The 25,558-nt window shown below is 42.9% G+C and overlaps 1 protein-coding gene across 4 annotated transcripts in view; it reads right to left on the bottom strand.

Moving 5' to 3' along the window:
• LOC148013053 (ubiquitin-like-specific protease 1C) overlaps positions 1 to 25,558 on the bottom strand; it is a 46,513-nt gene that overhangs the window by 15,219 nt on the left and 5,736 nt on the right. The window lies entirely within an intron of this gene.

The following is a 25,558-nucleotide window of genomic DNA, read 5'->3' as shown; positions in this document are numbered from 1 at the left end:
CATTTTGGCAGCTGTAGATACATCACATAATGTGCACACTACATTGTAAGAACTCCAATCAGCATTTCAGAGTACATAAAGCACTTATTATTTGTTTATGTAATAAACAAACAACACATGGATTCTACAGGTGCAAGCAGCAAGCCTGACTGACTAGAATGATGAAGGTGTACCAGTCACTAAACCAACCATATAACATCTAGATCAAAGACACACACATCGTAGAAAAAATTATGATAAAATTGTTGAGCTAAACCAGGTACATTACAGATTAAACCTTCATTAGCTCATTACATAGTCCCAAAACTCAAATGTACTACATGTGTTTCAGTGTCTTAAGCAAACTCCCCCACTTTTGACCGGTTCCATCTCTATAAATAGAGAGTGTGCTAGGTTATTTGCATCCCTTGCTATCCCTAGTTCATCCTTTGTTATCCCCAGTTCATCCATTGTCATCCCTTGCACACTCAATCTTCCCCCTTTGGTGGCTGCCATCTTCTTCAACTGGTTGCTGCCCTCCATCTGCAGCTGCTGCCATGGACATCCTACAGCTGCCCTTCATCATCCGGTGAATTGCGTTTGTTCCCAGCCTGCTCACGTCATCAGTTTGCTGCTGTTGGAGCCACCCATATGCTACTGCCTGATCTGGTGGAGTTTTCGTGCTGTTGTACCTGCATTTTCGGCACCATCTCCTCCAACAGCTCTTGCCCAGCTCCTTCAAACCCTTGTCGCTATCAACACCAGCCTGCATTTTTGTTGTTCCAATGATGCCTGACTCTGCTGATCATCATCTGCAATAGGTTGTTTTTGAGTTTTCAGCACTTTTCTACATCATCCTCTACTCCGACTTGTGGTTACTGCATTTCAAGCTCTCTAAATTGAGACTAGTTGATCTTTGAAGAAACACAATTTGTGCACAAGATGAAGGCCATTAGAGTTGACAAAGGTGGCAAGTTTACATCTAAAGAAATGGTTCAACTCTATACAAATCAAGGGATGAATGCCAACACGCGCGCTCCGTCAAAGAATAGGGTGTCGAAATGCAAAAACAAGTTGGTGTTGGAGAGGATTGCCAGATATCCCAGGCTCTAGGTGAAGATGGTAAGGACTATGCTAGAGCATCATCACGTGCCCCAAGCTCTATGGGTGGAGGCCATAGCCATGATGGTTCACATCCTTAACAGATCTCCTACTTTGAAGGTTCCAAGCATGACACCTTTTGGAGGTATACTTTGGCAACAAACCTAATCTCTCATATTTTAGGTCTTTGGGTATGAGGCATACATTTACATTCTAAATAAGGAGCGAGGAAAGATAGATGGATCAGAAGGCATCACGACCTATTTGTGGGCTACAACTCCCATTCCGTGGGATATAAGTTGTATGATCCAAGGACTCAAAACATCTATACTGGAAAAGATATGCACTTCATGGAATTTCTCGCATCATAGGGGGGTTGTGGAGCACCCTATTCTTGGAGATCCAAACGATCCACCACTATTAGCTTCCCATCCAAACTCCAGTGGTTGTTTTGGATTTAGATCTCAAGACTTTGAAGCTAGAGGAGTTTCAACCTCCTCCTTGAAGGGCTTGTCAATCCCTCAAAGATGCAAGCATTGAGGGTGCCCTAGAGGAGTGGGAGTGGCAAGATGGTCCACAACGATCTCATCTACATCAAGCACACTCTGGAGTTTTCGCACACCAATTATGGATTGATGACCCATGCAATAGAAAATCAGGGCCCAACTACCGTTGAAGAAGCTATGTAACATCACCATTGGCGGAGAGCCATGGAGCAAGTATTGGAGGCCATTGAACAGAATGGCACATGGGAGCTAGTGACTTGATTAGCCAAATGTAAAGTCATTAGAGTCAAGTGGGTGTTCAAAACAAAATGTCACAACAACAATTCTTTGGACAAGCATAAGGATAGATTGGTCACCAAGGGGTGGTTTGCTCAAAAACTCAAAGTATATTTAAATTATACCTTCCCCCTACTGCACAGATGGTGACCATCAAGGCCATTCTTGCTTTGGCTAGCCAAAGCAATGGTCATTAGGTTAATCTAAAGTTTGTGTTTCTCAATGGAGATTTGAAGGGAGGAGATCTATCTTGAGCAACCTCCCAAGACATGAGATCTCATGCCAAGGGATAGGTGTACAGGTCAAATAAGGCTCTCTATGGCTTGAAGCAAGTTCCAAATGTGTGAAATCAAAAGATCACTATCTTTCTTCGGGAAAGGTTGGGGCAAATAAGGCTCTCTATGGCTTGAAGCAAGTTCCAAGTGTGTAAAATCAAAAGATCAGTACCTTTCTTCGGGAAAGGTTGGGTTATCAAAGATCAAACTGTGATCCCAATCTCTATGTCCACATCTCAAGTGGTTGGATAGCAATGTTCATGCTATACATGGACAACCTCACTTTGGCAAAAGACCACACCTAGATGGGGTCGAAAACCAAGGATTCCCTCAACCAGGAGTTCAAGATGATAGACATGGGATTGATACACTTTTTTCTTTGCCATGAGATATGGCAGAGTGGGAGGGGGATTTTCATTTCCCAACAACAATATGTTCAAGAGTTACTCGAAGCTTTAGGGATGACAACTTGTTAACAAATTCTTCTCTAATGGATCCACATTAGAAGGTGATACCTTATGGATGCTTCTCTAATAGGTTTATCCTTTTCCATTGTCTTCTTACAAGGTTTATGAGAGAGCTCATAACAACTCATTGGCATGCAAGTATGAGGATATTATGATCCCACAAAAGCACACCGGACCATGGTTTGTTCTTTAAATTAAGTGCAACTTATAAGTGATTCGCACATTGTGTTCTACGGATGAACCAATTCCAATTGGGTAAGAGATGTTCACTATCTAAGGTCGACCATGGGCTATTGCTTCGTGTTGGGTTCGGATGTTGTTTCATGGAGCAACAAGAAACAACCCCAAATGGCCCTTTTTTCACAAAGGCAGAGTATCAGGCAACATGTACCACGACCATGAGTTCACAAACTATTAGTGAGATTGGCTCTTCTTAGAGCCATGCTATTAAGCATTTAAAAATGCATTACACATTAAATCTTCATTAGCTCATTAAAACAGCCCCAAAACTCAAAGATTACCAAAGTTTTTGTATCCCATAAGCAAACACCCAAAGTTGGGAGGATCCATATATATAAATAGGAGGCTACCTGGCCACTCAATTCATCCCTGTTTTGCAAATTTCGACCGTCAGCCCATGCCATCCAATGGCTCTCCAACCTTTGAGGCTGCTGCCACAACATCATCAGCATCAAGCAACTTGATTCCAGCTGCTACCAACCACCTAGCGCCTCATATCAGGCAGCGTTTCTTGCACACTGCTGATATCATCAGTCTATCACCTTTATCACTGCCCTACTACCTGCATTTACTGTTCTTGCAAGCCACCCTACATCAGCTCACCCTCCACCTATCACCAAGCTCTTGCTTGCTGCCGGTGATCAGCTGCAATCACTTTCAGGTGGTTACACTACTGCATTAACCAATTCCAGACCCAGACTGCTGCCTTTTGGTTTCCAACCTGCTGTCCTTCCACTTTCAGCTTCATCTCAGCTCCAACAGGTGGTTACAGCACTCGGGATCCATCTCTAGTGGACGTCACTCTCCGACTACTACCTCAGCCGGCTCACAAAAGAGTCAGCAACTGTTGGACAGCTCTACCTTTGAGCATCTTGTACACTCTTTCCTTCATTTACAACACTCGTTCATTCACTTCAAGAGTCCTCTTTCTTCTCTATTTGTACATTTTGTGTTTTGTGTTTTGCGTTTGTTTTTACGTTTCAATCATGGTCATGCACTCGGTGTTTTCTTTTGCAAACCCTAGCACATGGTATCAAAGCTGATTCTTTTCTAAAGAGTTACCTGAGGTTATCGTGGATTGCTTGGTTTATTATTGATTACAGTATATGTCACGTACTGATTCACAATGGCTCAAACCACTCCATCTTCAGATCCTTTGATGTTTTCTTAGACTCCTCTTACAATGAAGGCTCTATTGAGGCATTATGGTCTTGATTCGGAGGACAATGCTCCATGTACTTGCCTTTTTTCCAAGGATCGTTCACAAAGGCCACAACTCTTCTTTGTCTCATATTCCTTCACAAGGTACATCTCAGTGGGAGTACTCTATTGATGAGACTAATTACCTCTCGGTTGAGTAAAAACTATCAAGTCAGAAGACATCCCAAAATTCAAATTCTTCAAAATCAAGCCCAACGGCAAGTTTGTGCAATCCATTTTTGTGTGAGTCTAATTATGTCTATATTGCTCCTTTAATTATGCAAGGACCAACTATTAAGTTCGTACTAGTATGGATTAGAAGAAAACTCTATGATCAAAGATGTTTTACAATGTAATCCTTTATCTTCTGTTTCATTTGAGTTTGAGTTTGATGCTTTGTATTCCCCTGCACATTTCCTGCCCTTCCCTCCCACTTTCACTTCATATTTAGATTCACCTCTACATTCAACCTAGACCCCTATTTTAGACCTATCTTAGCTCACGTTGTCATTGATGTACATTTAGGTTTCAAGCCATCGCTAGACACTTAAAGGTGTACCACTTTGCACCCTAGTGCTTTGTTGCCAGGAATTCCACTTGTGCACTATGCACCTCCTCCATATCCACAAGTGTCACTCTATCCTCTGGTCATGTTGTGCGGGAAATCATCCTCCTGCAAACTATACCGCCCTTTTCGGTTACTCCAATGCACAAACCCTCTTCTTATGCTAACGAGTGTAAGAAAATGGGAAGAAGAGATATTTAGTGTAGAAATAATAGCAATACCATGTCACACTGACATAGGTATAAAAGACAGAGACATGTAATTTTTCACATCTTTTTGAAACATTAATGCATTATTGTCTCTTTCCTCATCACCTAGCTCACAGCTTCTATGGCTTCTCATCTCTTTCTGTCTTTCTCTCTCCTTTTCTAGTCTTTCTCTCTCCTCGTCGTTCTCTTTCTCTCTCTTCTACCCTCCTTTTCTCTCTTCTATAGTCTTCTCTCTTCTTTCTCTCTCTTCAGTCCTCTCCTTGACAAGTGGTATCAGAGCATTGGTCTTTGATCCATTTTTCTCCTCTTTTTTTCATATTCAGTCCAATTTTTCATCATAAAAACCAATTTCAAACAAGTACTACAAGTACAAGGCATGGACAGTGACTAGCAATGGCTTGCAAAACATCTACACCTGGAAGAAGACTAAATCTGGAGATCTTTGGGACAGATATAACGGTGGAAGGACAAAATAGCAAGTCGTCATTAAATTTTCATACAAATTTTGGAGATATTTGGTAAAATAGGGACTAACTAGACTAGGAGAAGACTTAAACCTCAGTTACTTTTTTTAGTAGAGCCTTCTTCTCTCTCTCTTTCAAGCTTTTTTCTAAAGCTTCCATGGTGGCTACCAAGAAATGCAATAATCCTGCTCTCCAGTGACATTTCCTTCCTATCTAACCTTGGGGCAATGATTCTTCAACTGTTGGGCATCAGAAAGAGCACCATAGTGTGAGCTAAGCTGAGTAGACTTTTCCAAGAACGGCCCCGCATTTTTCGGCACAAATTTCATTTGTCTTGCTGCTCAGATTTCATGCTCTTCTTGCTCCTAATTGTCAAAAGATGATGTACCAGCAAGACAGTAGGGTTTATGGGGAGGAACACAGAGTGAACTCGACAAACATGGATAAGAGAAGAGAAGAGAGAAGAAACTCTGATGAATGGAATTATGAAGATCTGAATCATGGAGTGAATGTGATACAAGGGAACAAGGGTGCCATAGCACAAGGAAGATGATGAAGACAGCCACGAACCACGAACCACAATGTCCTCCTAAAGGGGTGTGAGAGCAGTGGAGATGCTAGAGAGAAGAGATGATGGACTGAATGAATCAGCCGTAAAGAATGAGTGAGAGAGTGGCCTATAAATAGGCACAATCAGTCTAGGATGGCACACCTTTTTGGGGCTACAAACCCTAAACACAAAATGCAAAAACACAAAAATGCCAAAACGCAAATTGCAGGTGAAGGGTGAAGGGTTTCTCAACACCCCCTCTCAGGCCCAAAAAGGGAAAGAAGATAAGAGTGAGGTGGAGATGGAATGCTACATGCTGAAAAATGCTCATACAGCAAGTGCCACTTGGAAAGTGTCCCCCGTGGGAAAATTGTTCACTTGTCCAAGTGCCCTAGTACAAAGATGATGAAATCATGCAATGCATAGGAGAAATGTCGAACTTTGTGTGGTGCCGAGAACCATAAGGACATGCCCGTACACGATCTCGGGAGTTGGCTCCATGCTGACCAAGTGACCAAGGCAAGAAGAAAAGGAGGAAGAAGATGTAGAGGATCCCTAAGATCCAAGATTTCCACCTGAAAAGTAACCTGCAGGAAAGAACAGTAGACAGTGTGAACTCGAGAACCAGAAACTCAACCTCGAGAGAGAAGCCACTAGCTCCGTGCATCCATGCAAGAAGGAATATGAAGGCCTCATCACCAAGTCACAGCTGAACCTCCAAGGCTCCGATCTAGGTAGATCCTTGGTATCAATAGTTGAGATGACCACTGGAAGGAAGCCACCCCATCCAAGGATAGAAGAAGAAGGCAAACGGCCTCCGCCATGTTGGGAATAAAGGGCCATCATGCCTTTTATATGTGCACAGGTATGAACACACCCTTAGCACATTGTACTTTCATACATATATCTATCTAAAACCTAAAGTGATACACTCGTCATTGCACCGAAAAACGTGTTCACTCTCTACTCTGCTCACTCGCACTCTCTCTGTCTCTCTTTCAGAACGTAAGGTCTGTCTACCTCTATCTCTGTGCCTGATCGATTCCTTCAAACTGGTATCAGAGCATAAGGTGTTGAGCGTGCTGAGCACAATCGTCAGTCAGGTTGAGGCAATCGTGAGCTGCAGAAAACGGACAGGCTGTGGAGAGTGTGCACTTGGCCCCCAGCGTGGAGCGGCAGGAACTATAGCCGTGTGGCCCTAGCGTGGAGTGACGGGCGACAACCAGTCGAGCAAGTCTGCAGTTTCGCAGTGTGACGTGACGGATAGTGAGCAGCAATCGTAACGTGACGGAACCAGCAGCGGACAAGGACGGGCATAACGGGGCCCGCGACACCAACGGGCAAGGATGGGCCTGACGGGGCACGCGACGCCAGCGGGCAAGGACAGGTCTAACGAGCGTGTGATGTGGGAGGCCTGACGGGTCAACGGACCCATCATTCGAAACTTTTTTTTTCAAAAAAAATCTTTTTCTCAAACTCCTTCCCCTAACCGGGGTTCGCGCGTGCAAGCACAAAAGATCAAATTTGTGCAATTTTGGCCCAAAAAGTTGGGCCTTTGCCAGACTGAGCAATGTTCATAAAAATTTGAGGCATCTGCGTCGGAATTGCAGACATTGTGCGCATTTGAATTGGGGATTTTGCCAAAATTGTTGAAATTTTACTCATCTGAGTGAAATTTCTCAACATTTAGCCCAAAAATTTGGGGCTTTTTCCAGATTTGGGAAATTTGATGCAAAACAAGCAAATTTGTCTCAGAAATTGCAAGAATTTGTGATATTTTGTCCCTGACATTTGGGGCTTTTCATGTACATGCACAAATTGGGCTGAAATTAACCCAATTTCTCGACATTGAGGCACATTGGACCCTGTGCAATTTGGGGCTTTTGCAATTTGGGTAAAATTTATGCAACATTTGGTCATTTTATGTACATGCACGTTGAATTCCGCGCAATTTGGACATCAACACTTGGTGAAATTTGGGGATTTTGCTGAAATTGCTTTATTTTGGCAAAATTGGACAATCCTATGTATGACAGAGGAAATGAAGATGTGCGTTTGACGCTTTTGAGCACAAAATTTTGGGGCTTTTGACCGTTCGAGTCAAATTTTATGCCCATGGGTATACGTACAACAGAAATTGCAGCTGAAATTTTGGGATTTCTCATGTAATGTGATGCACATGCCCTTTGGAACAGCTGTAATCAGTTGGATAATGTTGTAGCACTTGGTTTGATACTTCTAAAAATTGAATTACAAATCTGAAATCTGTACTTCTGCGTGGTCATCTATTGCTGATTGGTACTTGTTTGTACCTTGGTCACTTGGGTGACAATTTGGGCCTGCATTTACTGGTTTTTTTGTCACTTTTGAGCTGAAAACCATGGCTGGCAGCAATGACAGCAGTAATTTGATGCATATAAAGAAGCTTGAAGGCGCACATAATTTTGCAGTGTGGCAAAAACAGTGTTACAATATCCTGTTACAAAAGAAGCAGGCAAAGCCGATCAAAACTAAAGGGGCAAAGCCTGCGGACATGGATCAAGACGATTGGGATGAGTTGAATGAGCTTGCACGCTCAACCATAGAGCTATCGATTTCTGATGCCTTGCTCTTCAACATTGAAGGTTTGGATTCTACATATGCTATATGGACTAGACTGGAAGAACTGTATGCACAGAAGAGCGCTGCAAGTAAAGTGTATTGGCCGAAAAAGCTTATGGATTTGCGTATGAAAGAAGGTACAGCAATGTCTACTCACTTGAGTGAGTTTAACTCCATTTTCAGCCAGCTGGTTGCCTTGAAGTTCATGATTGATGAGGAATTTAAGGCTACTTTCTTGCTTTGCACTCTACCAGAGAGTTGGGATACATTCAGGACTACTATGAGCAATTCTAATGTGATCCTTTTGTATACTGATGTAGAGAGTGCTCTACTTATGGAAGAGATGAATCAGCAAAACAATGCATCCAGCAAGTCTTCCAGTGCTTTGCATACTAGGGGCAGATCACAGCAAAAGAGCAAATATGATGGCAAGGGACACAGTAAATCACGTGGCAAAGATGTTGAATGCCATTATTGTCGCAAGAAGGGTCACTTTAAACGTGACTGCTACAAATGGAAGAAAGAGAAAGGAAAACGCAAGAAGACAAATGATTGCAAGGAAGAGAAGAAGGACAGTCAGCCTAAGAAAAGCAGTTTTAAAATTGAAGAGGTGAATGTAGTCACTCATGACAATGATAGTGGGAGTGATATACTCTTTGTCTCTTCACATTTTGGTACACATGCTCTACTTGCAGATACAGACGATGACATGCATACCTAGATTCTTGATTCAGGTGCTTCCTTTCATGTCACCCCTCATCGTGAGTGGTTTTCCGCATATACAGGGGGTCGACATGGTGTTGTCCATCTTGGGGACAACTATGCATGTGAGATTGCAGGTATTGGCAGTGTGCAGTTACAATTTCAACATGGCTCTGTCTTTACACTTCAGCATGTACGGCATGTACCTCAGCTCAAAAAAAGCTTGATCAACATAGGGCAGCTAGATAATGATGGTTTTCATACCACCTTTGGTGATGGAAAATGAAAGATCTGTAAGGGATCTAGGGTTATTGCCAGAGGTTGCAAGAGTAATACGTTGTATCCACTTCATGTATCTAGTATGCGTGACCATGTTGCAACCACGTGTTTCTTTATGGCATGGCCGGTTGGGACACATGAGTCGAACAGGAATGAAAGTGCTTTCTCATTTGGGTTACTTGCCTTGTCTTCGTTATGCTGATTTTGAGCACTGTGATCATTGTATTTATGGCAAACATGCACAGACTTCTCACAAAAAGTCTCTTTCTTTGAAATCTTCTCCTCTAGAGTTAGTACATTCAGATGTATGTCAAATGCCAGGATTATCTTTAGGGGGGAAGAAATATTTTGTCACCTTTGTCGATGATGCTACACGGAAAGTATAGGCTTATCCTATTCGTAGCAAGGATGAAGTGCTTGACAAGTTTTAAAAAATTCTTAGCATTGGCTGAAAATCAGACAGATAAGACACTTAAGTGTCTTCGCTCTAACAATGGTGGGGAATATGTGTCCAAAGCCTTTCAGGCATTTTGTGACAGCAAAGGGATAAAGAGGAAGCTCACTGCCCCTCATAATCCACCCCAAAATGGAGTTGCAAAGCATATGAATCGGACCATACAGGATAAGGTCCGTACGATGTTGTCTCATGCTGCATTACCCCATGGTTTTTGGGGCAGAGGCTGTTATGACAGCCGTTCACTTAATTAATCGGGGGGGAGAGTTCCCCAAGAAGCGTGGTCGGGCAAGCCACCTTCATATGCTCATCTAAAAGTGTTTGGCTGCGAGGCTTTTGTGCACATTCGTAAAGAAAAACGCAGCAAACTTGAGCCAAAGTCCTATAAATGCATTTTCCTAGGATATGGTGATGAGGGTGAAATGGGGTATAAATTGTGGAACCCCGAGAAAAGGAAAATAGTACGCAACAATGACGTTATCTTCCGGGAAGATCGCATGCACAAACAACCCGAAAAGACTGAGAAGGTCCATAGGGTTGTATTCCGGAAAGAAATACCTTTTGGACAGCAAAATGTGCCTGCTATACAGCAGCAAATACCTGCTGTAAATGAACCTGTAAATGCAGGAAATGATCAGCCAGCTATTGCCCATGAAAATGAGCCATTACATGTGCAGGAACAGCCAAGACATCAAGCTGTTAATGCTGATTTGCAGGCTGAAATGCCAGGACAGCATGCTGAAAATGAAAATTTGCAGGAACAGCCAGCAAACAATGACCATTGGGTTAGGAGATCGTCTAGGGCTACTAGACAACCTGACAGATTTGTTCCTGGTGCAATTAATGTGGCTGAGTATGTCATGTTGACAGACTGTGGTGAACCGTCTTGCTTCAAGGAAGCAATGGACAAACAGGACAGCAAGAAATGATATAAAGCCATGCTGTCAGAAATGGAATCTCTTGACAAAAATGGCACTTGCGACTTGGTGCAGTTGCCTAAAGGGCAGAAAACCCTTCCATACAAATGGGTTTACAAAATGAAGGTCACTTCTGGTTCCTCACCAAAGCACAAAGCAAGATTGGTTGCAAAGGGATACAAGCAGGAGCATGGAATTAATTTTGATGAGATTTTCTATTCTGTAGTCCAGATGACTACATTGAGAACCATTTTGGGCTTGGTTGCAGCTGAGGATATGGAGCTCATACAGATGGATGTAAAGACTACATTTTTACATGGTGATCTGCATGAAGACATATATATGCAGCAGCCTGAAGGGTTTGTTGAACAAGGGAAAGAACAAATGATCTGTAAACTCAAAAGGAGTTTGTATGGGCTGAAACAAGCACCAAGAGAATGGTATCACAAGTTTGATACATTCATGCAGTCCCAAGGCTTTCATAGAAGTCAAGTGGATCACTGCCTGTACACCAAGAAGGCAGCAAATGGCAGCCTGATTATCTTGGTTTTGTATGTTGATGACCTGCTGATTGCTGGCAGGGATACTCATGCCTTGGATTCATTGAAGCAAAGTCTTCATGGCAGCTTTGACATGAAAGATCTGGGTGATGCAAATCACATTCTTCGCATGCAAATACTCAGAGATAGATCTAAAGGTTTACTCTATCTATCTCAGTAGGAGTATATCTCCAAAGTTTTGCTGCGTTTCAATATGGAGGGGGGGAAACAATTGGGGTTCCATTGCCTCCATATGTGAAACTCAGTGCAGAGGACAGCCCTACATCTGATGATGAGAAGGCTAAAATGGCCAAGATACCATATGCTTCAGCTGTTGGCGATTTGATGTATGCTATGGTTGCTACACATCCTGACATTGCTTTTGCAGTGGGAGTGGTTAGCAGATACATGGCAACCCCTGGCAAGAAGCATTGCGATGCAGTGAAAGGTATTATGAGATACCTCAAAGGCACAAAGGAGTTGTGCATCTGCTTTGAAAAGTAAAAGGCATCTGTTGTTGGCTTTACGGATGCAGACTATGCTCGTTATGCGGACTGCAGGAAGTCCACTTCTGGGTATGTGTTTACTTTCACAGGAGGAGCGGTCTCTTAGATCTCCAGGCTACAAAAGTGTGTTGCATTGTCTACTACAGAGGCAGAGTATGTAGCTGCCATTGAGGCATGCAAGGAGGCTTTATGGCTTTCACGTTTGGTGGGAGAGCTTGGCATCACAGAGTTACCTGTTCTCCATTGTGATAGTCAGAGTGCTATCATGCTAGCATGGAATCCTGTCTTTCATGCAAAGACAAAGCACATACAGGAGAAATATCACTTCATTAGAGATGTACTTGACAGCAAGAGCATTGAGCTTGTCAAAGAGCATACAGATGATAATCCTGCAGACCTTCTCACGAAGGGTCTTCCAGCAGAGCGGTTTGCTCATTGCCGACAGATGATGAGAGTTGGATAGATATATTTATTTCAGCTTTGTACATATTTAGACTTAGCTAATTCTTTTCTCCTCTTAAGGCACATTGCCTTTAGGTGGGAGGTTGTTGGGAATAAAGGGCCATCGTGCCTTTTATATGTGCACGGGTGTGAACACACCCTTAGCACATTGTACTTTCATACACATATCTATCTAAAACCTAAGGTGGTACACTCGTCATTGTACCGAAAAATGTGTTCACTCTCTACTCTGCTTACTCGCACTCTCTGTCTCTCTCACTGAGCGTGAGGTCTGTCTACCTCTATCTCCGTGCCTGATCGATTCCTTCAATACCTGACTTCACACCTTTGTACTGAGTTTGAAAATATTTAAGGGAGATGTTATTTGTATACACCTTTGTTAGCTTGTCTTGTACATAATGTCTCCATTTCCTTAAGCAGTATACTACAGCATACATCTCTTTTTCATGTGTAGCCCATCTCCTTTCTGATAGATCCAATTTCTTTAACTCATAGCACACTGGATGGCCATCCTGCATGAGCACACCACCAATGGCATAACTTGTCGCATCTTTATGGACCTCAAAAGGTCTAGAGAAATCTGTCATCTTCAACACTCGGGCTTGAATCATCATACTCTTCAGCTGCTCGAAGGCTTGTTGTTCCCGCTCTGTCCATTGGAAGGTAGCTAAATTTGCTGTCAAATCTGTTAATGGGGCTGTGATTTTGCTATATCCTTGAATAAATCTGCGACAAAAGACTGTAAAGCCCAAAAATTCCCTCACTTGACCAACTTTGCGGGGAGCCTCCCAATTTTTCACAGCTTGCACTTTCTTGGGGTTGATGGCAATGCCATTTTCTTTGACTAAGTATCCCAAAAATTCTATTTCTTGTTCTGCAAACTCGCATTTCTCAGGCTTGACATATAACTGGTTGGCCCAGAGTCGGGAAAAGACATTCTCCAGGTGTTCCAAGTGCTCTTCCAAAGTTTTGCTATAAATTAATGCATCATCAATATATATAATCACAAAATCATCCAAATAGTCAATGAATATTTTATCCATGAGCTCACAAAAGGTAGCTAGTGCATTAGTGAGCCCTTCTCGCATAACCAACCATTCATAGCTTCCATACTGGCTTCGGAAAGCTGTCTTTTCTTCATCACCTTCTGCTATTCTGATTTGATGGTGCCCTGACCTCAAGTCGATTCTGCTAAAATAGCATGCTCCTTGTAGGTGATCCAATAACTCATCCATTACTAGCATAGGGTATCTATTCCTCACTATTGACTTATTGAGAGCCCTATAATCTGTGCATAGTCGGAGAGACCCATCCTTCTTCTCAACGAACAGCACAGGAGCGCCATAGGGCAATCTACTAGGTCGAATGTGTCCGAAGACTTCCTTTTCTCCCGTCATTCTGTAGGTTGGCCTAGCTGGAGGCTACACTCCTGGCAAGAGATCAATCCTGTGATCCACTCTCCTGCAAGGAGGCAATCCAAGATGCAACTGGTCTGGCATGACATCTTGGAACTTGTCTAGGACCTCTCGGACCCTGTCATCTCCTATAGTCCAAATGATTTGTTGAATCACTAGTTCTTCTTCGACGAGCCACATCATACAGAACCGTAATTGGCCTCCACGCTTCAACTCTTTTCTCCAATTGCTTGGCAGTGATTTCTATGGAACCTTGGGCCTCCATTTGTTTTTGCTTCCCTTGAGTTGGCTTCGTTGCTTCAGCTTGATCCTTCATTGGCTCCATCTTCTATATGCTCTCAACTTGTTTTTCTTATTGTTAATCCTTTGTTGGTGCCTTTTGCACCCATACTTGTGTGGCACTATCCTTCCCAGGGCTCTTTGTGTCATTCACCTTTGTAACCACCAGCACAGCATCCACTGCATTGCCTGCCGATGCCGTGTTGTGGCCTTTGCACTTTGTGCGAAAATATGGTACCCACACCATTGATTGTGGGTTTTGTAAGTATATCTTATTCTTTCTCATGCCCAGTATTTGTATGACATGGTTATCTATCCAATCCATGCCTAGTATGCCTTCGAAATCATCCATTGGGACTACTATGAAATCCAAACTTGCTTGCCACTGCCCAATCTGAGCTGGTACATCTCTTGCCAATTCACAATATTTGTATTTCCTTTGAACAAATGACACCTCCAGCCCTTCCGCCCTGGCAGGCATCACACCTAGTCGAGCGGCTACTTGAGGTGATAGAAAATTATGCGTTGCACTTGTATCCACCATCATCGCTTGAGGTTGATTTCCCAACCTAGCCTGTACAAACATGTTGGAGATGCTCGAAATGAAAGTTGGCACAGTGGGTGAGGTTTTGCTCCCATAGCGCCCACCTTGGCCTTTGCTTTCCACTCCTTGTCTTCATCTTCTATCTGCGTAATCTGCACTATTGACTTTGGCTCCTCTATGTCTGCTTGCGCATAAGCAACTCTTGACCCACTTGTTGAGGCTGCCCCTCTCGAGCAATCTCGCATGAAGTGAGGTCCCCCGCATGTGTGGCAAGACAATGGGCCTCCTCTTTCTTTACCAAATCTGCTATCCCCTCCGTAGCTCCCTCTACTTGTGTTCTTCCCTCGGCCTACCCCTGAGTTGGTCATTCTGGAACTGGCAAAATTGTTTGCTAGGGTTGTCTCGAACCGAGTTCCCTCGTTGTACTCCAGTCTGAGGGGCTGTCTATCGTTCCATCCACTGCTTCCAAGTGCATTGCTATGAAAATATACTTGGCTCTGTCTATTTCCCCATGTTGACTTTGAAGGAGTGGTGTTGCCTCCTTGAGAGGTACCACGACCCGCCCCTCCTTGTCTACCCTCATAATCTATGAGTCTTTCAACCATGGTCATAGCCTCCATCACACTTTCCGACTCTTGTTTCTCTATTTCCTTCGAGCCTAGGGTTGCATTCCATATAGAAAACCATGCAATTTGGTAGTCACATCCATGTCTGGGAGCTGTAGCATTAGAGATCTGTACTTTTATACATAGTCCCTCATCCTTCCGACATTCTGCCTTAGATTTCTCCATTCATCTCTAACTTCAAATGATTCATTCTTTGGCACGAAGTAGTCTTTCATGTTTCTCTGTAACTCTTCCCATGTGAGTTTTCTGCCATATTGTTCGTCTTCATACATCAACTACTTCGAGGCATCACCCTCCAATAGCTGGGCCGCTACTAATCCTTTCCTCTTGCTTGAGGCCTTGAGTAGTCTCATGTAGCCATCCACTTCACGTATCCATCTATTTAGACTCATTGAGTCCCTTTCTCCTTTGCACTTTTCTGGTGCGCTTGAGGCTTGTATTTTCCCGTCTCATCCGATGAGGAATTATCCCGATCCTTCTTTTCTTTCTTTCGGCGTCTTCGGTGATTATCCCCATCATTGTCGGTCTCAGCTTAAGCCTTTCCCAAAGCATTGGGTAGCATGGTAGCCAGTCAGTCCTTCATCATCTCTTGCATAACATCCATCGGGTTGGGCTCGCACCAAGGCACCTCTTCATCATGCATTGCAGCATCTAACTCATTCTCATGTTCTGTTGCATACCCTTCCCCAATCTCCAATTGAGGTCTACTTGCCCCGATTCCGAGGGCCACAGAGATCTCATCTTAGTCATCTCGAATTCCACATTTATTCTTGTCGTGTCCACCCATGTTGATGAACCACAACTAGCTTTCCTTCCTGATCGCTCCCATGCTCGTTGAAGGACTAGCCTTCGTGTGAGTAGAGCTTTGATACCAAGTGTAACACACTAGGAGTGCATAGAGTGATTTTCTCCACTTTGCGTTTGTTACCCACGGTTGGCACCGTGATCCCCCGCGGTCAATCCATCACCTTTGCTTGCAAGAAGACACTTTGCTAGAAAAGAGAATAGAAAGTAAGATAGCTTTGAGAATGAAAGAGAGTACTTGTATTATGTTGGCGCAAGGCTCGAGTGGAGGGAGGAACACCCAGGCGTTTGCAAGATGATAAGTTGTTACAATGCTTCTTGTGCGCTTGACCTCCCTCATAGCCAGACTGTAGATGACACAAAGGGACAACTGAGACTGCGATGTCCTCCACGAAAGGGGTGTGGGAATGAAAACACCTAAAACCTGCAAAAAAGAGATTTTGATGCAGCGGAAGAAGAAGAGAAGTAGATGCTGAAGTTGCCACCGGTCTTTGCCGTCACTGGAGTGGAGGATCTTTGCCGCTGTTTGAGCAGATCCAGCTTCGATACCATGTCAAAAGATGACGTACCAGCGAGACAATAGGGTTTGCGATGAGAAACACGGAGTGAACGGGGAACAAGGGTGCCGTAGCACAAGGAAGATAATGAAGATAGCCACGAACCACGAACCACAATGTCCTCCTGAAGGGGTATGAGGGTAGTGTAGAGACTAGAGAGAAAAGGTCACGGGCCAAATGAATCAGCCGTAAAGAATGAGTGAGAGAGTGGCCTATAAATAGGCACAGTCAATCTAGGATGGTGCCCCTTTTTGGGGCTGCAAACCCTAAACACAAACCCTACACGCAAAACGCAGAAACGCAAAAAACGCAAACTATGGGTGAAGGGTGAAGGGTTTCTCAACACTAATCTCTTCCAAGCTTATCAAACAACCTTGATACACTCTATGGGGACATCTCCAGCAAGTTTCTACAAGATCTGAGCCCTGATTTTCTTCCCTTTGCTGAAAACCCTAAAACACAGCAGGGCAGCTAAGCCATAGATCTGGAAGCTTCAATTTCTTCAATCTTTGGCTCTTTCCGACCTCCAAAGTCTCTCTACCATCATTTTGAAGCAAGATGAACTCCAAGATTCAAGGCATTGCAATGATTTCAACATTTTGAGATTCTTGAAGCTCATATTGAAGGATTATTTTGGGGCTTTTCTTCAAGAAACTTGAATCTTGAACATTCAAGTGTTCAAGAAAGCCCGGGCATTGATTCTTCACGGATTCAATCATATTTGAGCTTATATGGGCTGATCTTATGGACTTTTCAAGCTTCATGATGGATTCATGCTGGATTATGGAGACCTCTTCTAATATTTGGATTGGAGCTGCCATAAATCATCTTTTTCAAGCTTAACCAAGACATTCCACTTGCTTAATCTCTGAAATCTCTCAATAATCCACTTGCTTAAGCTTTTCCACTTGATGAGAGATTATTGATCAATTAATTCTCTGAATTGATCAATAGATCAGAGATTAGTACTCTTATCATTAATCAAAGCCTATTATATTGAATCTCAGCATTCATTCCAATCTTATTCTATCATGGATATCATTTACAATGTTTTAATACATAACCTTGACTTAATTGGCTAATTTCCTTTACCCAAGATTGAAATATTGTAAAGGGCAAGTATTAGCAATCAGTGAGTCACTGAATTGCATTGGTAAGACTGTCAGCCAACCATTTACTTCTTCATATTGAGATCAATTATGCATATCATGGAAGGCTGAATGAAAATTTCACTAATGCATATCATGCTAATTAATCAGAGTAGTATGCCAAAGCCATGTTGATATTCCCACCAAGGAAAAAGGTGGATGCTGAGGGAGATAGTGGCACAATAGAGAGGTGACTCTCCCCCACTATTAAAGATCCCAAAGGGATGCAACCAACTGACTTGAGGGAAACTTTGCCCACCTCCCAATGATTCGGAGCCCGTGTAGAGAGCCTGTCTTGCCGCTTATCCCTCATACAGGTACAGCGAGTGGAAAATTGAAGATTGAAGCATTTTCAAAAACTCAAGTACCTTCGAGATCAAAGCAAGGTGAAATAGGGGATTTACAAGACACTTCAGGGTATATACACGTTATTACAGGTACCATCTTCATCACTGAAGTACAAATGCAGGTACTACAAGGTGCCCATAGGTCCTATCCAACTTCCTACATGGTTTGGTAGCCATTAGGCACTACCATTTTTCTCTCACAAGTGGAAACAAGATACTTACGAGTTAAAACAGGGTGCAGGCCTGGATATTTCAACCTCAAAGATTGAATTGCAGAATTTTCTGTCCTAAACTTGTTATAGCGTGCTATAGCTCATCTTGAAGAGGGCATCGTTGGCTCCAATTTGAATCAAAAAGTTTGGGAATCAGAGTTTCCTAGCTCAAGTCATAACCAATTTTCCGACAAGGGGTGCTACACGACTGCACTACTATGGCAAGTCATAAGGGAAAAAGTAAAGCCCAGGATGAGTATGCTCAACAAATCAGAGATTCCATGCTAGAAAATACATCTCAAGAGGGCCCTGAAGAGCCTCCAATGCAAAGAGAAATCAACGCACTCAATAATACCATGTGTGAGCATGAGAATAGACATGCTCAAAGGCATATGGAGCTATTATCTAGAGTGGAACAGATGGAATTGTCTACTAATCAAATGACGTCTTCCATTAAGAACTTGGTGGATTCCACTATCCAAACGAAAGCTTCAATTAACAAATTAGTAGAATCCAATGCTCAAATAATGGATCAATTCTCCCAATGGATGCAAATGCAAATGGGAAACAAGGAAGCTAAGGAGAAAGCTCATTCGAACAGTGAACATTTAGTCCCACTTCAGCCACCTAACCAAAATGGCCAAGGTCATGGTATCATTGGATGAAGGGTATTCCCAATAGTCAATATGAAGTAGGTGAGACTTCACAAGGCATGATGCCCATTTGGGCAATTTGAATGGAACAAATCCCCAAGCTTATGGGCTAAATTCCCAACCTCCAAGAGGTCTTATATTATTGGAAAGGTTTCACACTAGTTCTTAGCCACCTATTGGAAGAGTACTATCTTATTTTGGAGGTTCAATGCCTAAAAATCATGAGTAGACTATTTTGGGACAGCAACCCTTTCATAAAAGAGAGTTGAAGGATAAGATCATTTTGGCAAAGTATAACGGGCAATCATCTTCACCATCCGATCTAGAGGAATGAATTTCAAAATTAGAATCCTATTTTGATATATTCCCTAGGACTTACGATATAAAGATTTATTTTGCATCTTTGCATTTGGAAGGATTTGCACATACTTGGTGGAGTTACATCAAGAAAGAGAACATACATGTAGAGAATAGGGATGCATTCAAGACACTTATGGCTGAAGTCTTTGTCTCTCCTCTTGAAAAAGAGAAATTGGCACGAAGATGGTATGGATTAGAGCAAAGAGGCCTAAAGTGTACGGAATTATACAAACCAATTTCTCAACCTTACCATATATGTAGAGAGCATTAGTGATGAAACTAAACTCCACAAGTATATGTATAGTTTAGAACCTTCTTTATCAGCAGTGATGTTATGGCACAAAACCCTACCAATCTTTTCAAAGCTATTGAGCTTACGAAGCATTATGGAAAGAAGTAAAAGGGAGTTTTCATTTCAGCCTGGTTATGGACAGCCAAGGACTGTTTTAAAACAAGGATAAGTTGGCAATGTTTATGGCAGCAATCATGCACCAAGTGGGAGCCTAAGAGTACTAACTTATCCATCATTAAATGCTTCAAAAACAAGGGGACAACAAGTTTAAATCTACTTCAGCCAATATGAAACCAAAGTCTATTCCTATGGACCTCTACAAAGAAAGGAAGGAAAAAGGCTTATGCTTCAAATGTGGAGAAAAGAATACATCTGACCATGCAACAAAGTGTGTATATAAAAATGCAAAAGCCAAGGTTCATAGTATGCTAGTCTTTGAAGATTCAGAGGATGACATTGATGATATCAATGCATTTGTAACTATCGCTAAAAATGAGGATGTTGAGGAAGAAGTTAGGCAAGAACACTTTTATGATCCTGCCAACACTTTTCCTTTTGATCCGGGCGGTAGTGTTTCTTTTGATCCGAAAGAAACTCATGATGAGCCACTTGCTACCACTAATTGTTCCATTTCCATGGTACTTGGACAGGATCTAAGAGCCCTAATACGCTTTGTATAAAGAGTAATATTCATGGGAAGGATGTGTTTATCCTGATAGATAGTGGCAATACACACAGTTTTGTGAATAAGTCCATTGTGGATAAATTGAATTGTCTTCCCACTGATTTACAACAACCCATAAGAGTTCAAGTAGCCAATGGTGAAGAAGAAATCGGCACTCAAATATGCTCACAGGTTTCTTGACAACTGGCTGAAAATTATGAAGTAAAAGTAAACCTGGTAGCTTTGGAAATGGGGCCCATAGATGTTGTACTTCAGTGTGATTGGCTGATAACATTGGGCAAAATTACTATGGATTTCTCACACCTGTATATGGAGTTTATCTTTGATGCACAGCTCATCCATTTACAAGGAATCTCTAGTAAATCAAATTTTCAACTTATCACCATTCAACAACTCAAGGAGAAGTACAAGAGGCACTCATAGATTTTTGTTTTGCACCTAAATAAAGAGGTTGAAGATCAGTCCAAAGATTCAAAAAATCATCCAGCTTTGAAAGCTCTTCTTGAGGAGTATAGAAATTTGTTTGAAGTACCTACTTCATTGCCTCCTAAGAGAGCAATAGATCACCGAATCGAATTGAAGCCCAACTCAAAGCCAATTAATAAGCCACCCTAGAGATTGTCCAAGTGTGAGCGTGAAGAAGTAGCTAAGCAAATCAAGGAGCTTCTTAAAATGGGATTCATTGAACCTAATTTTTCACCTTATGCATCTCTGGTCTTGTTAGTGAAGAAGAAAGATAGATCTTTCAGGATGTGTATTGATTACAAGGATCTCAACAAGATCACAATGAAGAACAAGCACCCAATACCCAGAATTGATGATTTGCTTCATGAGCTCAAGGGGGCTAGATTCTTTACAAAGATTGACTTGAGGTCACGGTATCATCAGATTCGTATGCGAGAGGGTGATGAAATCAAGACTACCTTTAGGACTGACTGAGGGCTCTACCATTTTCTAGTGATGCCATTTGGGCTTACCAATGCTCCAGCTACTTTCCAGAGTCTGATGAACAAGATTTTGCAGCCCTTCCTCATTCAGTTTGTCTTGGTCTTCTTTGATGACATTTTGATTTACAACAAGACTCTTCAAGACCATTTATCACACATGAGGAAAGTTTTTGATGTATTGAGGCATCATAGACTCCTTACTAAGGAGAAGAAATGCTCTTTCATGCAAACTGAGGTGGAGTACTTGGGACATATTGTCAATGAAAAAGGAATCCAAGCTTACCCGAAGAAGCTGCAGTGTGTTAAAGATTGGCCAACACCTACGACTACTACTTCACTTGGAGGGTTTCTTGGTCTATCCTCATTTTATACGGCTATCACAGCTCCTTTGACTGATAGGTTGAAGAAGGAAGAAGCTTTCTTTTGGGATGCACTTATAGATAGTAGCTTCAACCAATTAAAGGAACTTCTTACTTCTGCTCCTATTCTAGTATGCTCGGATTTTCAAAGGAGTTTACCATTCATTGTGATGCCAGTGGTGGCCAAGGCATAGGGGTTGTTTTGTTACAGAAGCATAGAATGATTACCTTTGAAAGTCACAAGCTTACAGATAAGAAAATGGCTATGAATATCTATGACCAAGAGATGTAGGCTATCTTACATACGATAAAGAAATGGCACCATTATTTGAATGGCAGTTGGTTTAGAATTCAAAGTGATCACAGGGTCCTAAAGTATTTCCTCACTCAATCTAAACTTACTTCTAATCAACATAGATGGGTAGCTACATTGCAAAATTATGATTTTGACATCACTCATACCAGGGGCAAAGACAATGTAGTGGCTGATTCTTTCTCGTATGTGGGCATATAAAGTTTTAGCTATGACTAAGCTACATAGTGACTGGATTGAAGAATTACAGAAAGCCTATCTTTTGGATGGAGAGCTCAGTCATGTTTTTCAAAAATTACAGCAAGGTCTCATAGAGAATAACTCCCATTATCAGCTTAAAAATGGCTTAATCTAGTTAAATGGCAAGATTGTTATTCCCTCTACTTCTTCTTTTATACGGAAAATTATGAAGAAGTTGAATTCTTCACCTTTAGCTGGACACCTTGGAGTTTTTAAAACCTATGATAAGATCAATAAAAGCTTCTATTAGAAAGAACTGTGGAAAGATATAAAAGATTTTGTCATGAAGTATACGCCTTATCAGCAGAATAAGGACAACACCCATAAGCCAGGCGGTTTGTTGCAGTCATTACCTATTCCTATGAGTAAATGGACGCACATTACCATAAACTTCATTACTAGCTTGCCTACTACCAAAAAGAGATGGAATAGTATATATGTGGTAGTGGATAGACTCACCAAGGCAGCCCATTTCATTCCAATCAAGACCCAGTTTACTGCTTCTCAAGTGGCCAGTTAGTTTATGGAGCAAATGTTTAGATTACATAGATTACCACAGGTAATTGTTCATGACAGAGATTCAAAGTTCATGAGTAACTTTTAGCAGGCGGTATTCACATCTATGGGTACTAAATTGGCTCTTTCTACAGCCTATCATCCACAAACTGATGGACAAACAAAAAAGGTAAACAAGTGGTTGGAGACTTGTCTTCGCCATTTCTGTCGTGATGCGTAGAATTCATGGGATTCTTAGTTATACTTGGCTGAGTTTGCCTACAATAACTTTAATCATGCTAGAATTGGAGTTTCAACCTTTGAGACTATGTACGGTTATAAGATACCCTTACCCACAATCATTTTCAATGAGAAAATCAATCCTCGTGGAAAAGAAGAATTGGAAAGAATGCAAACTCTTTTTCAGCAGTGTAAGATGAATCTTAGGAAAGCCCAAGATTAGATGAAGATGTATGTAGATGAGAAAAGGCGACCCTTAGAGTTTTAAGAAGGAGAATTAGTTTTGCTGAAAGTGCCCAAGTCTCATTATTCTACCTTGAAGGATGGATCTGTTAGAGTTCATAGCCTGTTTTTTAGGCAGCAGCACAGCTGGTCCAGCAGTCGGACCAGCTGCACAGTCGGACTGTGCAGTCGGACTGCCACGTGGCAGTCCGACTGCCTGCAGCCATTTTTATCAGGCTGCGCCCCATTTTTGAGCCCCGTTCTAGGTGATTTTTCGCCTATTTATTGCTGACGTTTTCAGCAGTCTGGACATTCTTCTCTGTCGCAGATTACAGACCGGTGCCGTGCAGATTTCTGTCTCTGTTCACAGATTTCAGATAGCAGACAGTGCAGACTGCAGCAGACTTCGAGGTGGACAGCAGGTCGCATCGTCGAGGTGGAGACACGCAGTCCAGCGCACTGCGCCCGTGTATATCTTTGTATTCAGCATTCTTTATACAGCAGATCTTCATTGTACACTGTCTCTTTCTCTCCCTTTTCTCTCTGCGTTCTCTCTCTCTCAGTCCTACGCTTCCGCACCGCTGCACTCTGACATGGTATCAGAGCAGTGTTTGAGGGCTGACTGAGCGCAGAATCAACCTGAAAAGGAGTTTCCATCGCGACACAAATTTGCGTTTTTTGCGTTTAAGGGCAGACAGGAGGGCTGCGCCTTGGAACAAGGCTGAAACGAGTGTGGGCGCACAGGAAAGGAGTACAGGTGGTGGATTTGCTGCTGTTTACTGCTGTTTTACGTGGAGAAAGTTTGAGTTTTCAACCTAAAAGTGCAGGTTTTGCTTTTTCATCACCTCCGGCGGGTGAAGAAGCTTCGGGACGCGGAAGAGCCTTAGCAGGCTGAGTTTACCCAGTCAGAGGGGGCTGCTTTTGCGTTTGAGAAGGCATTGCAGGTGAAGATGTCTACAGAGATGGACTTGGAATTCCAGGCGATTATGGACCGGAAGGTGCCTGTCCTACCGGCTCTTCCTACAGATCAGAAGCTCGACGGCGACAACTACCGCATTTGGCGCGTTATGATGTTGGCCATTCTTGAGTCCTATGATTTGGCGGAGTTGGTACAGGAAGATATTGACCGGCCTTCGGTAAGAGATGAGTCCAAACTCTCTTCCGATGCTCGTGCGGAGTTGGCCAGGGCCCAGTCTCATTGGGACAAACTGAATGCCAAGATTCGATCCTTTCTCTTTCTATCATGCACTACAGCCGTGATCGCTTACATCGAGCACTTGACGGTGGCTCGTGAGATATGGCTGGAGCTTGATCAAATGTACAATCGGATGACCCTGATGAAGAGGGTTTCTTTGGAGGTACAGATGCGGACCTTGTCCGTCAATAAGTCTTCTTCGCTAAGGGAACACATTAACAAGCTAAGGCAGCTATAGATGCAGGTTCAGAATGCGGGGAAGCTAATTTCCTCCGAAGACATGGCGATCACACTCTTGTCCCAGTTGCCGCCACGATTCGGTACATTTTACCCTGCCCTTATTGCTTCGGGGCGAGAGTCTACTCTTCGGTGGGAAGAGTTGGTTCCTATGGTCTTGGACCAAGAGGAACAGTTAAAGGGACAGAATGCTTCCAAGACGGAGGCGTTGACAGGTCAAGCCTCTCAGAAGAAGGGGAAGGACCAAAAGAAGAAGAAGGGGGATAACAAGTCCAAGAAGGACAAGGAGAAGGACAAGGACAAAGACTCCACATGCCATATTTGTGGAAAGACTGGCCATTGGAAGAAGGATTGCCCTGACAAAGACTCGAAGGACACCAAGAAGAAGGAAACCAAGGATTCTGGAGTGGTGGCTGCACCCTCATCAGCTGCATTTCTCCATTTAGTTGTCATTGAGGACGCTTCACCGAATGCTTCTGATGCTGCGATGGCAGCTCCCCAATCTCGAGAGTGGATTATTGATAGTGGTGCCTCACGGCACATGACTCCTTCATCAGATGGTGTTGCCCAGCTGCGACCTTCGCGTGGGCAGGTTCTCATTGGAGACAGCTCTTCAGTTTCTATTGCAGGTCGAGGTAAGATGCAGCTTATTCCGGATGGACGAGGTGGCACCCATACCTCAGAGGTTTTGCATGTACCAGGATTAGGGTACCATCTCCTTTCAGTTCATAAGATTTGCTCCCTTGGTCTTTTGGTGGAATTTGACAGTTCTACTGTGCGAGTCCTTGATCGTGAATCGAGGAAGGTTCTATCATCTAGATATGAGGAGAATGGCATTTACAAACTGAAGTCTTCCACTGCCCTCTCTACTCTTCTTCTTACCTCACAGTCACAGTCTGAATTATGGCATGCTAGGTTTGGTCACCTGAACTATGACTATCTTCGGAAGGCGTCACGGGGACAGCTTGTTCGAGGGTTGCCGGATATAGTGGTGAGCCAGCAGCCATGTGTCTCCTGCATAAGGGGGAAGCAGCATAGGGATGCCATTCCCCACACCGCTTCGCGGCGGTCTACTTCACCGATGGAGTTAGTATCT

This window comes from Lygodium microphyllum, chromosome 26 (assembly GCF_053477565.2).
Source record: "Lygodium microphyllum isolate KBCC chromosome 26, Lygodium_microphyllum_v1.1.10, whole genome shotgun sequence".
Lineage (NCBI taxonomy): Eukaryota > Viridiplantae > Streptophyta > Polypodiopsida > Schizaeales > Lygodiaceae > Lygodium > Lygodium microphyllum.
Note: the sequence above shows the minus strand (reverse complement) of the source record. Positions and strands in the feature narration are given on the sequence as shown.